Genomic DNA, 13708 nt, shown 5'->3' with positions numbered 1-13708 from the left:
CTCTCTTTTTAACTAAAACACTATGCAATAAACATAGCATTTGGCATCTCCTACACAATGCGAGAAATACGAAACAACAATTAACCAATTAGTACTTTATCCTTAATTCCCTAAACTAAATGTCACTTTAATACATTTTTTCATTTCAAAGTGCTGAATACACTTTGCTCTTAAACACGAAACACAAAACATGTAAAATCCCAACAAATTCATTTAATAATGACCACATGAGTGACCAGGAATCATGGCCAAACTTGCTCCAGATAAAAATTCCACTGGTTCAGAGGTTCTTAAACTCATGTCCAAGGGTTGGCTCATTCTGTGAGTATTATCTGGAGAACTTTAAAAAAACACAGGCTGCCAAGGTCTACTGGTCTACTCCCTTGATTCCTAAAGGATGAGGCTTAGGAAAGCTGTATTTTAAATTTCTTAGAGTCCTGACATGTAGCTATATTTAGGAATAACTACTTATTCAGAATATTAATAAACTATAAAACTAATCTAATTTTGAATACATTAGAACTGAAAATCTGTCACTATAAATTCTACTTAGAATAATTTATTTCCTATCACTTCAGGCAATATAGTCAGACAGGTTACTCTAGTATTAGGCCTTAGATAATCTTAAAAACTAAAGTTCCAAAGGAAAGCACTAACTCAAGAATTCAACAGTCAGAACTAAAATACTGAGTTAAAATATCTTGGCAATCTAAAGTCCTTTAATAGCTCCTTAGCATGACTTACAAAACAACACCTCTCTGACTACCTCTCTCCAACCATAACAGCATTCTTTCCACGCTTTAAACAGTCTCCCTCTACCCCAGGTCCTCTGCACTTACTTGGAGACTCCCCTGAGATATTCTATTGGCTTCCTCCTTAAGCATTAGATAACATGAATCCTCCTCAAATTAGATTCACCCAATCTAAACTAGCCCCAACATCCAGCTTCCCTCCACCCATATCTATTACACTCTATTTCTTTTCCTGGTTTTCTTTTCCTCATAATGCTTATGACTATCTGAAATTATCTTATTTACTTCTTTCTTTCTTTTTTTTAAAGATTTTTTTTTCACATGGACCATTTTTAAAGTCTTTATTGAATTTGTGACATATTGCTTCTGTTTTACGTTTTGGTTTTTTGGCCCCGAGGGATGTGGAATCTTAGCTCCCCGACCAGGGATCGAACCCGAACCCCCTGCATTGGAAGGCAAAGTCTTAACCACTAGACTACCAGGGAAGTCCCTTATTTACTTATTTCTTTAGGTATTTATTTTCTGTCTCCTATTAATAGGACTTATGTTCCATGTGAGCAGGGACACTGTTTTCTTTGCTCACTAGAATGTTATCTGAGATATAGTAAGTGCTCAATATGTATGTAATTGTTGAATAAATGAACAGAAAAACATACAAACCCCCCCAATTTTACTTCTAACTTAAATGTGCACATTGATAAACCTCTATGAAGACAATAAAATGTTTTATACAATTTTTAGTACTAAGTAAGATTAAAATAGGAAATTTCCCTTAGCTTCCTCTACCTTCCTCCTCTGAGCTCCCTTCCTCCAGAAACGTCATTCCCCTGTACCCTTGTGGTCAAGTAATTTTGACTTGAGGCACGTAAGCCTAAGAGCCTCCGAAACCAACTCTAATGACACTGAGAGTTGCAAGCAAGTACATTCTTACAATCCTAGCAAAACCCAAAAGATATAAAATTTGTCTCAACTATGTGTCATTCAGGGAAGACTACCTCAGATCTCAGAGTGATTTGTCTACCCAGGAAATAAGTACACTCTGGATCCAATGAGAGCTGAAGGATGAACAGAGGTAAATTAGAAAGAAGGGGAACAGTGAAGGAAGGGATAGAGTGGTTTTCTTGATAGAAGACTACTTTATGCAAAGGGCACTTTTTTCTTCAAGGAGTTCACCATCTAAATTGCATTATTAAATAGCATGAGAAACAATACAAATAGCAACATAATAATGTGCACTATAAATAAAAATACATAGAAACAGAGCAGGAGCAGAGTTTTAAATATAAATTTGATAAATTTAATAAAGTAGGATGATACTATTTTTACATAGTTTGCAGCCCAAGATTCAAATGCTGAAAAGGGAACTAATCTGGGAATGAAGAAACACTGTTTCAGAAAAACTTAACTACCTTCAACAATGCTTTAAAAAAATTTTTTTTAATTCAACATTAATTCTTGAAAATATTCTTGGTAAAGAAATATTAGAAAAATACTTCCCTAACATGGTAAAAGCTATTAAAAACTCAATGATTATTACATACCTCTAAGTGAAACACCTGAGATGCTTCTATTATAGCCAGTTATAGGACATTACTGAGGAAGTTAAAAAAATTAATATTGCAGTTATATGATTAAAGAGGAGTGAGGAAGGAAAAGAGAAATGAAATACAAATATTGATTTAAAAATTATCCTTATTTGTAGATCATATGATTGCTTATCTAAAAAAACACAAGCAGAGACTTCCCTGGTAGTCCAGGGGTAAAGAATCCACCTTCCAGTGCAGGGGACGTGGGTTCTATCCCTGGTCGGGGAACTAAGATCCCACATGCTGCAGGGCAACTAAGCCCACACACCACAACTAGAGAGCCCGCGTGCCACAAACTACAGAGCCCACATGCCACAACCAGAGAGAAGCCTGAGCGCCACAACTACAGAGAAGCCAGCACACCACAACGAAGAGCTTGCATGCCACAATGAAAGATCCCGCATGCCACAATAAAGATCTCACGTGTCGCAAGTAAGACCCGACATAGCCCACCCCTCCAAAAAAACAAGCAAATTTGTTAGAAAAATAAGGAAGACTTTCTGTTTCCAGACCAGCCCATACGAAGCTTGGAAGCCACCAATCTATGCTAACAACAAGTAAAAAGCTGAACAAACTTAAAAATCAACAACACTTCTTAGGTCCATAAGAGAAGTGAGGTCACAGGGCAAACCACTGCCCTCAAACTTGGAAAGCCAGGCAGATGAATACAGAGAATGACAATTTATTGGAACAGAAACGCAAGAGCAGAGAGCTCTTTGGGAAACAGTGCTGGGGTAGGGGAACCTAAGCTATAACTGATGAATTGCTGGAGGCTCAGTGTGGACAATTCTGAGATTAAAAACTCTAAGGGGACCCAGTCATCGAAATGCCCCCCACTTTTGTGAGTTTTACCTCTTGGTACTCTACCAAGTTCTCACAGTAAATATCAGAGAAAAATCCCGTCATATTTCTAGAAGGGGGAAAGGAAGCATTCTGAAATACATGGAGCACACTGTTCTTAACAAAGTTTGCCCTTGGGAGAAATTATTTAACCAGTCTAACCTCCTAAAGTTGTATCAGAACCTAACTGACCTAAGAGAAGGTAAATAAATACCCAGCTACAGCCCACTCCAGCCATCTTGTCCTACCTAAGAGGGGTGAGGGAGAAACAAAGAAGCATTTGAGAAGTTCACAGTCCAGAGACATAGGATCACAAAAGACTAAGTTCTGGAGACCAAATGTTCAGCAATGTTATTGTAATTAACAATACTGTATTATATACTTGAAGTTTGCTAACGGTACATTTTAACTGTTTTACCACCAAAAAGAAAAAGGAAAGAAAATAAAAAAGATAACTATATGCTGTGATAAATATGTTAATTACACTGACTGTGGTGACTATTTCATAATATATGTGAATATCAACACCAAACTGTACATCTTAAGTATAACCAATTTTTATTTGTCAATTATAACTCATTAAAGCTGGAGGAAAAGAAGACCTAATAATAGAACTATAAAACACTTCCCTACCGCCCTCACATTTTACCACCACATTATTAAAGGCCTATTTACAGCAGTTCCTTTCAGCCAATACATCATGTCCGGCTATCAAGAAAAAATTACAAGGCATACTAAAAGGTAACAAACACAATTTAAAGAGACAGAGCATTAGAACCAAACTCAGATATGACAGAGATGTTGGCATTATCAAACCAAGAATTTAAAACAACTGTGATTAATACGCTACACCATCAAGAGTAATCCCTAATGTAAACTATGGACTCTGAGTAATAATGATATATCATCAACATAGATTCATCAACTGTAACAAATGTACCATTCTAGTGGGGGATGTTGACGATGGTAGCAGATAGGCATGTGTTTGCACAGGCAGTATGTGGGAAATCTGTACCTTCCACTCAATTTTGCTGTGAACCTAAAACTTCTCTACAAAAATAAAGTCTGTTAAAAAAAAAAAAGAAGTGCAGTGTAGCAGTTGGATATAAGAAATAATTAAAAAATTAACTGGCTTTCTTATTTACCAGTGAATTAAGAAATTACAATACAAAAAGAGCCAATCTACAATAAAAAAAATATAAAATTACTAAACTAAAATGTGTAGGATCAATATAAAGAAATCTGTAAAACTTTAATGAAGAGGATAAAGGACCTGAGTGAATAAAAGGACATTTTATTGTATGTTTTCTAAAGATGATAATTCTATGTAAATTCTGTTTATTTGTTGGAAATTCAGTTTAAAATATCAGTGGACTTTTTTGGGGAAAAAGAAGGTAACAAAAAAAAAGTGTCTAAGTATATTTAGAAGCCAAGAACATTTGAGTGATCTTTTAAAAACATAAGTCAGGTCACATGACTCTTGCTCAAAACCCTGCAAGAGCTACATATTTCATTCATGGTAAGAGGCTAAGCCCTAAGACTCAGTTTTAGAGAAATAAAAAGATAAAATGTGAATAATACACCTTAAAAAAAAAACCTGGAAAACTTCACAACATGATGTCATCACGGCTATCCCTTAGTAGCAGAGTTAGAGGTTACCTTTATTCTCTTCTTTTATAATCACAAAAACAATAAAAGTTACCAAAATGAAACAAAGCAATTCAAGGTCTAATAATAAACATTTAATAGCAAACATTTACGTAGCTCTTACCATATGCCTAATCTATTTGGGACTTATCTTTAATTCTGATGATAACCCTGCAAAATGGTGTTATTCTATATTACAGATAAGGAAACTAAAGTTTCAAGAGGTTAAGTAACTTACGTCACTTGGAAGTGACTGAGCAAGGATTTAAAACCCATGCTGTTCTAGTTCTGCTCCACAACTTATAGCTGTTACTAGAAAGTAAAAAAAAAAGTCGCTCTTTACCTCCAGCTTCATTTATGTTAAAGTAAGAATAGTATTTGGAATAAATATTCTTTATCAGTTATATTTTCCATTTTTCTACAATTTTATAAGTCTAAATATAAGGTCAGAGCATCTACTTAAAAAAATGATTCCACAATCATGACTCCCCCTTCTGCAGAGAAACAAGTCTCAAATCTGTAATCCTAATTTCACAAAGTAAACATGTCCACCCTGACAACATACCCTTTATATAAAGCCCAATACCACTCCATCCCCTGACCCCCAAAATGTTCAGCAACCTAGTATACCTCATGGAAATCCACTAAAACTTAGGAGATGCTTTTCAATTATGAGCAACATTGGATTTAAATCAGCATCGTGGTCCTCATACACAGTAGTTTAAAAAAACAAAACAAAAACAGCATGCCAGTAAGGCTCCTACTAACCTACAAGCCACGGTCCTCATGTGAAATTAAAAACAGGGAATGGTGAAATAAAACAACCATCGCCAAACTTTAATCATCAAGTTAAACAACCATCACCAAATTTTAATCATCAAACAAATTATAATCTATAAACTTTCATTTTAAAATCTGTAATAAGTACAAGATTATAGTTAAGATATAGAGAATATATTTCCCATTAGTATTAGGAAATAGGCATAGATAAGAATTTTCAAGTGTTTCTAATATCCAAAAACTCAAACCAGTCTAATACCACTTATCTATCTAGGTCAGCAGCTTTTATATCAGACACAGCTTGAGCAGAATAAGGAATGCTTAATGAACATGTAGTAAAATCACACCTATTTCCAAAAAGATGTATACATGGGAACATGTATGATCTCAGTAATGCTGGCGAAAACATCAAGGAGTGAAAGCTTTTTCATTCCACAGATAAAATTCATATAGATATTCCACAGATAAATTTAAAACAGCCACAAAAACATACTTTCTTTGCCCTATAAGAGCCCATAGCATCTACTAAAGAGGAAGGTATGTTGAAATGGGTAGGAACTTTACATTTAAAATTTTCAGGAACTTCCTATAAGTGAACATGAATTGAGTATGTGTGCTTTCCTTTAAACCAAAAGATTAACAGATGATTTTTTCATCATCCATACATCTCAAACTGTGAGGTACTTCTCCAAAGGTATGCATTTTATTTTTATACAGAAAAATGTGCATTTCAGAAGGTCGAAACTTCAAATCAGAGTGGTGTACTAAGTGTATAAAAATTAAAAAGCATAGAACTTTTAAGCAGTTATAAGGAACCTGAAAGACATAGACTAATACAACACACAACACAGGTTAAAGAAAAGATCCATTTTGAAAAGATCCACACTGATGATCATAATTCTTTTTAACTCAGTTTGAAAATAACAAGTTGAGAAACTCCCAACTTCACAAGACAGTCCATTCCATTATTAGCCAACTCACATCATTAGGAAGTTGTCTTTTTCATAAAACAAAAATTTACATCCCCACCCTTTAACCTCCATCTGGTTTTATTCTCAGGAATAAGAGAATCTAAGTTTACTCCAAATATTTTATGAGGTTTTTAATCATCTGGAGATAGCTAACATTTTTTGCTGATCAACTCTTCCCAAGCTCAACATGACAAGTTCCTATGACTCTTCCTCATCTAACCTAGTTTCGAAATATCTCATCATACTGGTAGATTATGAATTTGTCACAATGGCTATGTGTGTGTGGGAAAAGAATAAATAACAACTTTTTAGATATGGATGTTAGGTGATGGGCTAAGCTCACTCACTAGGCAAAGCAGTTCACTGCTTTCTCCTTCAATGTGCCATCCATTTTACAGCCACATTCCTGAATGATGGTCAAGAGTTCACATTCTAAGTAGTCCTTTTAGTTGTAAGAGATGCTAAATAATTTGCACTTACTCGTTCTCGTTTGGTTTTGCAAACAGTTGGTTTTGCTTACAAAACAAAATGTAGTTTGCTGGTCCACATACAGACTCATTAACTTCCTGAATACAGTGCCCAACCAGATGTCCTAAATAACTGAGGCTAAAATATCACATTTTTCATCTCATCTATTTTTAGATAAAATAGATTTAGTAGCCTAACTCAATTATAATTACCATCACAAAAACAATAATGGATTTTTTAAAAACCTGGGACAAAGACAGTCGATTAACAGTGATTAACTTTGGATGATAAGAATCTACATGACTGTTACCTTCTTTGCATCTTTTACTTTTCTAAAAATTAAATAAACAACTCACCCACAAGCTAAATAAACTATTTCTTACCAAGATCCTGCTGACTAGCATGAGGATCTGAACTGTGATTTCAGAGATGCTTTTTCATTTACCTGTTGTTCCTATTAATGAAGGGATTCTGATTAAAATCCCTTTAAAATCCCTTTAAAAAGGCAAATCAGATATTTCTCTTCCAACTTACATTAGCTATATTTTAGGCATTACTGTTGATTACTGGTATCAATGATTCCTAAAACTAAAGAAGAGGATGACATCCCTAAATAAATTATTTCCCTTTACAGATACAGGGGAAAAAATCTACTGTGGAAAACACACAGAATTAACAGTCAAAAATCAAAGTTTCCACTGAGACTGATTAAAATCCAACTGTAACATTTTGGGCAAACTATTTTATCATTCCAGGCCTTAATACCCTCATCCAAAAAACTTAAAGAGACAAGATGCTATTTAATCGAAATCCTTTCTCATTCTAAATTTCTTTGATTCCATGAACTATCCAAGACATGTAAAACTATCCCAGGTAGTCCATCATAAATATTTGTCAATTAATACTTAGTATTTATTCTACAGTATGAACTTTTAAAGTTTCTTTGCAACGAATTACTTACTTCTACTACTACTACTACTATTAATAGCTAACACTTCAGTACTTGCTATTTACACAGTTCAATGTTTTACATGGATTACATTTAATCCTCACAATAGTCTTCCAAAACATATAATTATTATCCTCATTTTACAGACATGATTTACAAAAGTCCAAGATCACAAAACTGGTAAGTGACAGAACTAGGCTTCCAATCTTGGCAGAATGAACTCAAAATCCCCCATGGAGGTATACAGAATAAACTTGTTCATCAAACCCTCAACATGACAACTAACAGACACTCTGAAAGCGTGAATACATATATAACAGAAACAGTACTTCACACAGTAGGCAGTATAAAACTTGGATTTAAAACCACTTTATAATATTTATTAAACTTTATGATCTTAGGCAAATCACTTAAGTCTCTTTGCTTACATGGAATATGGGAAAAATAGTATCGACTCAAGAAGCTACTGTAAGAATTAAAAGCAACAACATAAAATGCTTACGTAAGTGTGCTTAGCAAACAGATATCATATATGGTTGCATAATATTACTAAATTAAGTGGCAATGTATTAAAAGGAGGCACATAAATATTATATATTAATCTAAATACGATATATTCATTTAGCATAATTTATATATAATATATAAATCAGCCATTTGGATTCATGGATAATGAATCAACTTATTTTATTTTTCTTCAGCTAAGACAGCAAAAGAGATGATTTATTGTACACATGTTACATTCTCAGCCACAACTGAGAACAGAACTAGTCCAGAATATCACAGGTCCAGGGCAAAGGACCAATAGGGGACCGTTTTGATACGAGCAAGGTGGGTCTCTCGAAAGTGGGTGAAGCGATCATAATGGCCATGGATGTTCCAGATTCGTTGAGACATCTTCTAGACAGGAGGCAGGCAGTCTGACAATTTGTACCAGCTTGCCTGGCCCCTGGCTGCCCTTTGTTTCTGTTCCCGTGGCCTCCACGGGTACGAGTTTACTTGGACCTCTGCCTCACCTTTCTCCTTTTGCGCTTCAGCCTGCACATGCATTTCTTCCTCCACTTTGCTCTCATGGGGCGGAGGTTTCTCAGAAGATGGCGCTAAGGCCGAGAGCCATGGATAATTAATCAATTTACAATAGCCATACCACCTACCTCAACCCCTTAACTATTGAGGGGAAAAAAAAATGCCACATAGTAAACATTCTCAGCACAATGTCCTCCCAAAACATATACTCAAATACTACCAATGTCTAGCATACTGCCTTAACCATAGCAAGAATATAATATTTTTGGGACTGTAATGACTACTTTATGTTTTGAAACAGCTATACCTATTATAATGTTTAATAATTTTCTTGAATATTACGAACTAAAGTGTGCCCTGTCCGTGCCAGGAAAGACAAATAACAGAATTAACAGAAAAGACAAATGTAAGGAAGGAATTACAGTGATATAGGAGAGTAAGTAGAAAGAACCCGGACTTTGGACAGAGAAGGCCTGAGTTTATGTCCCAACTATATCTCTTTTACCTGGCTGTTATGAACAAGACTTTTAACTTTCAGCTTAGTTTTCTTCATCTGTAAAATGGGGTTAGTATCACCAGCATCACCCTAATGCCAATAAGCACACCTACCACTCACATAATAGTTTCTAAATATAATTCTCCAATAAAAGAAACCAGAGTTCCTTGGATAAATAGGATGACTCTACAGCTGTGGCAGGGAAAATACGAAATGAGCCTAGAACATCTTGTGAAGCCAAAAAGGAAGTGCTCATCTGCAGTCAATTAAGCCGACCGCGCCCTTTTCCCCATGGGGGCCCCGTGTGCAATGGCTGCAAACAGCAGCCTCCTCGGTAGTGTATGCAGCCTGTTGCCTCTATGGGTTGCCCAAACGGACCTTGGAGACAGCCCTTTCCAGTGGCCATTCATGACTGGCATGCTGTCCCAGTCTAGGCTCCAGACAGGTGTTCATGGTGCCTTTGGAAAGCCCCAGGGCACAGTGGCCAGGGTCCTCATTGGCCAAGTCATCGTGTCCATCCGCACCAAGCTGCAGAGCAAGGAGCATGTGATTGAGGCCTTCTGCAGGGCCAAGTTCAAGTTCCCTGGCTGCCAGAAGATCCATATCTCCAAGAAGTAGGGATTTACTAAGTTGACTGCAGATGAATTTGAAAACAGGGTAGCAGAAAAGTGGCTCATCCCGGATGGGTGTGGGGTCAAATACATGCCTAATTGTGGCCCCTGGACAAATGGTGGGCCCTGCATTCATGACAGCCTTAACAGTGTCCCCTCCTTGCTCATGCCCACCAATAAATCCTACTTCCCTGTCAAAAAACAAAAAAAAAAAATTTTAAACAAACAAACAAAAGGAAAACAAAAAGGAAGTGCTCAAAAAATGAAGGAACATGTCAAAAGGCACAGAAGCCAACTTGATGGGGCTCCCAATGGCCAAATCTGGGACAACAGAGCATCAAAATAATGACAGCAATGGACTATTGTCCATACTAATAGAAATAAATAATAAATAAATAAATGGTGGGGAGAAGAGAAAGCTTATCTATAGAATTCCAATTAATAAAGGTGAAAGGAATAATGGAAACAAAATCACCAATTTGGCAAACATCACAATATTTGTTACAGACAAGACTCATAAACAGACATTAAAAATAGTGAGCAAATGTATAATAGGAAACAGGATATTTACATAATCTCCAAGTATCACCCCCCAGAAGATGCTTATTACACAAAGGATCTACCATTTGAGAAACTGGCAGGCATCATCTTAACCAAATGATCAAAGTTCGTATCATCAGTATGGGATATATCACCATCACAGACCTCCTAAAGCATGAGGACACCTTCACTCTATAGTATTGTTGCCCAAAATGTTTAACTTCAATTTAATCAAGACTGAGCATCAAATGCAAACTGAAGAACATTCCATAAAATACCTGGCCAGTACTCTTCAAAAAAGTTTCAAAATTATGAAAGAAAACACCGAAGAGCTATTCCAGATTAAAGGAGGCTAAGGAGACATGAATACTTAATACAATATGCAAAGTTGGACTGTATCCTGAACTAGAAAAAGGACATTATGGAACTGATGAAACTTGAAGTAAGGTCAGTAGATAATATTACATCGATGTTAATTTCCTGATTCGGCTATGTAAGATACTAAAATTTTGGGAAGCCAGTTGAAGAATATATGGATATTCTTTGGATATTTTTTCCTACTTTTTTGTAGGAAAAAATTATTTTGTAGGTCTAAAATTATTTCAAAGTGAGATTATATAAACACACATGAATTTCTGAAGAAACACAGCAATGTGCGGAAGACTAGCTTATACCTGTTTTACCAATAACTGTCACATATCTTTGAGCAGCTCTTTAGTATATAATAGTGAAAAAATTCTCAAGATTATGTAGGCTGGTAAGAGGCAATGACAGACCTACATATTCATGTAATCCCTTCAGTGCTTCTACCTTGACATCTCTGCCCATAAAATCTCCAATTTTTGATACAAATAATTAAGAGGAAACAGAAAAATTACAGTAGGTTCACGACAAGTTATGTGAGGAGTTTGGAACCACAACCGTGTACTTCACCTAAAATGCCCCTTAGTCTTCCTATCAGAAATTTAGGCAGTCTGAACCATTTATCTGTCTTTGAACGACACATCTCATGCTCTTACACTAAAGCCTGACCCAACTGGGCTAAACAATTACAAATTACTCATTTCAAAGCTCTTGCTAGTCAGACATGATTTTTTAAAAAGAAAAGACTAAAATCATTCACATCCTATAAATAAACGTTAATATATAGAACTTTATAATATATAAAGTCTAAAGTTATAAAAAGACTGAGTTCACAGTAATCATCTACCCTTAGCTCTAAGTTGTTAAGACACTAAATCTTTTGCCTTTCTTACACAATCTATCCTACTTCAAAGTGAACTGAAAGACAAGACTATAGCTACTTTGTCAGATCACAAGACTACTGAACTATACACCAAGTTACACATAACATGTAAACATGTCTCTTCAAATGAAGTAATTTTTACTTTCAATGTTTTTCCTCACTCTTCTGGGACAACTGTATTTTCCCCTAGCAGAGAATCAAGTCCTTCATTACCAAAGAACCAATAATGTATTTCTAAAAGCAGATTGAGAACTCTGTGAAGGCAAAGACCCAGATTTTACTCATCTACATCCCCAAAGCCTATAGGCTTAACACCTGGGATCTCAAAAAGGTTAGTTTCCAATCCTTTCTCTGGCATATAAGAAAGGCTCAATAAACGTTTATTGTAGCTGTTTCATTCAGTATCAACACTAATGACTGTGCCAAACCTAAGAGCAATGTAAAATCCAGAAGAAGGACTAAATCTGACTAATAAGAAATGCTGCAACATTCTGATCTCCATCTGTTTGGCTGCTTCTATCAGCCTACCACTCCAACACACGTGTGATTGATCCTTTAGGGCCCACTGCACCGAAAACATTTAACTACCACTAAATGTGCAGCACACACATAACAGATTTGAATTAACAGACTTTTCTTTACTGAAACAGTTCTAAATACTATTTTTACAGAACCTAAACACTTAAACATCTGCGGTTTAGATAATACCCTACTTTGTCAAGATATATGGATAATTAGGTGTATATTATTGGGTCTAGAATTTTGTCATTCAACATTAAGCAAATAACTTGTCATCTATCACTACAATTAGAATTTTAAAATAACACTTCATCTTAACTCAGTACCTACAAGGTAAAACAAAACATCTACCAAGCATCTAGCAGATTACGAAGATGATTGGCTTAATAAATAAACTACCTCAAGAACAATACCTACAAATGTTAAAGGAAACAATTTCATTCAGTACAAGAGATGTACATACAAAAGCCTATGTGGAGATGAGTATACATTCATGTCCACGCCAGAATTTTTTTTAACTACTTAATAGATTAAAAAGATTCTATTAAAAAATAAAGAATTAACTTTAAATAAAATTATACAGTGAAATAAAGTACACTAAACTGTTTCACATTTTAATATTTAAAAAGAGAAAATGTGAATAAGATTACCCTGAAATTATGAAATATATAGGAGATTATGTCAAATTACAAAATACTAGAGCCAAAAATGCTAGATATCATCTGAGCCATCTTACTTGTTCTAGGAAACTCAGGTTTTCTAAGAAATTGCTTTTTAAAGGAAGACTATACAATGGACAATACACAATAATATAAGGAAAGAATATCACTATCACAAGCACATAAAGGCCAAGAAATTGATGGGGATAGGGGAAAAAGGAAAGAGGTGAATGCACAGATATGCATTTGGAGACGTAAAATATCACAACATTTCAGAGGCTGGACTCTGCATCCCTACCTAACCAAGCTTGAATCCTAACAGTCATTTACTAACTAACCTCATCATGCCTCAATTTCCTCATCTATAAAATGGATGTAACAGTACCCAATAGAGTGGTTGTGGGATTTTAAGAATTTATTAATTCATATAAGCACTGAGAACAGTGTCTGGCACATAGTAAGCAATCAAAAAATTTTAGCAAATGTCATTATCTGCTATAAAAATACAGTTTTTATACCCATTCTCTTACATTGCCAGTAGGAGTACAAATTGGAACTATGCGGGGACACAGTTTGGCATTACCTTATAAACTTGAAAATTTACAACATAACTTAAAT

The 13708-nt window shown here is 35.3% G+C and overlaps 1 protein-coding gene and 1 non-coding gene across 3 annotated transcripts in view; one reads left to right on the top strand and one right to left on the bottom strand.

The window, feature by feature from the left end:
* SPRED1 (sprouty related EVH1 domain containing 1) overlaps positions 1 to 13708 on the bottom strand; it is a 120092-nt gene that overhangs the window by 89994 nt on the left and 16390 nt on the right. The window lies entirely within an intron of this gene.
* On the top strand, positions 9772 to 9906 carry LOC113608157 (small nucleolar RNA SNORA70). The gene has a single exon (XR_003428227.1). It is a non-coding gene; the product is annotated as a small nucleolar RNA SNORA70 (small nucleolar RNA).

The sequence above is a fragment of the Aethalodelphis obliquidens genome, unplaced genomic scaffold (genome assembly GCF_003676395.1).
Source record: "Aethalodelphis obliquidens isolate GAN/ISIS:26980383/991018 unplaced genomic scaffold, ASM367639v1 scaffold51, whole genome shotgun sequence".
Classification (NCBI taxonomy): domain Eukaryota; kingdom Metazoa; phylum Chordata; class Mammalia; order Artiodactyla; family Delphinidae; genus Aethalodelphis; species Aethalodelphis obliquidens.
This window is presented reverse-complemented; position numbering and strand designations above follow the sequence as displayed.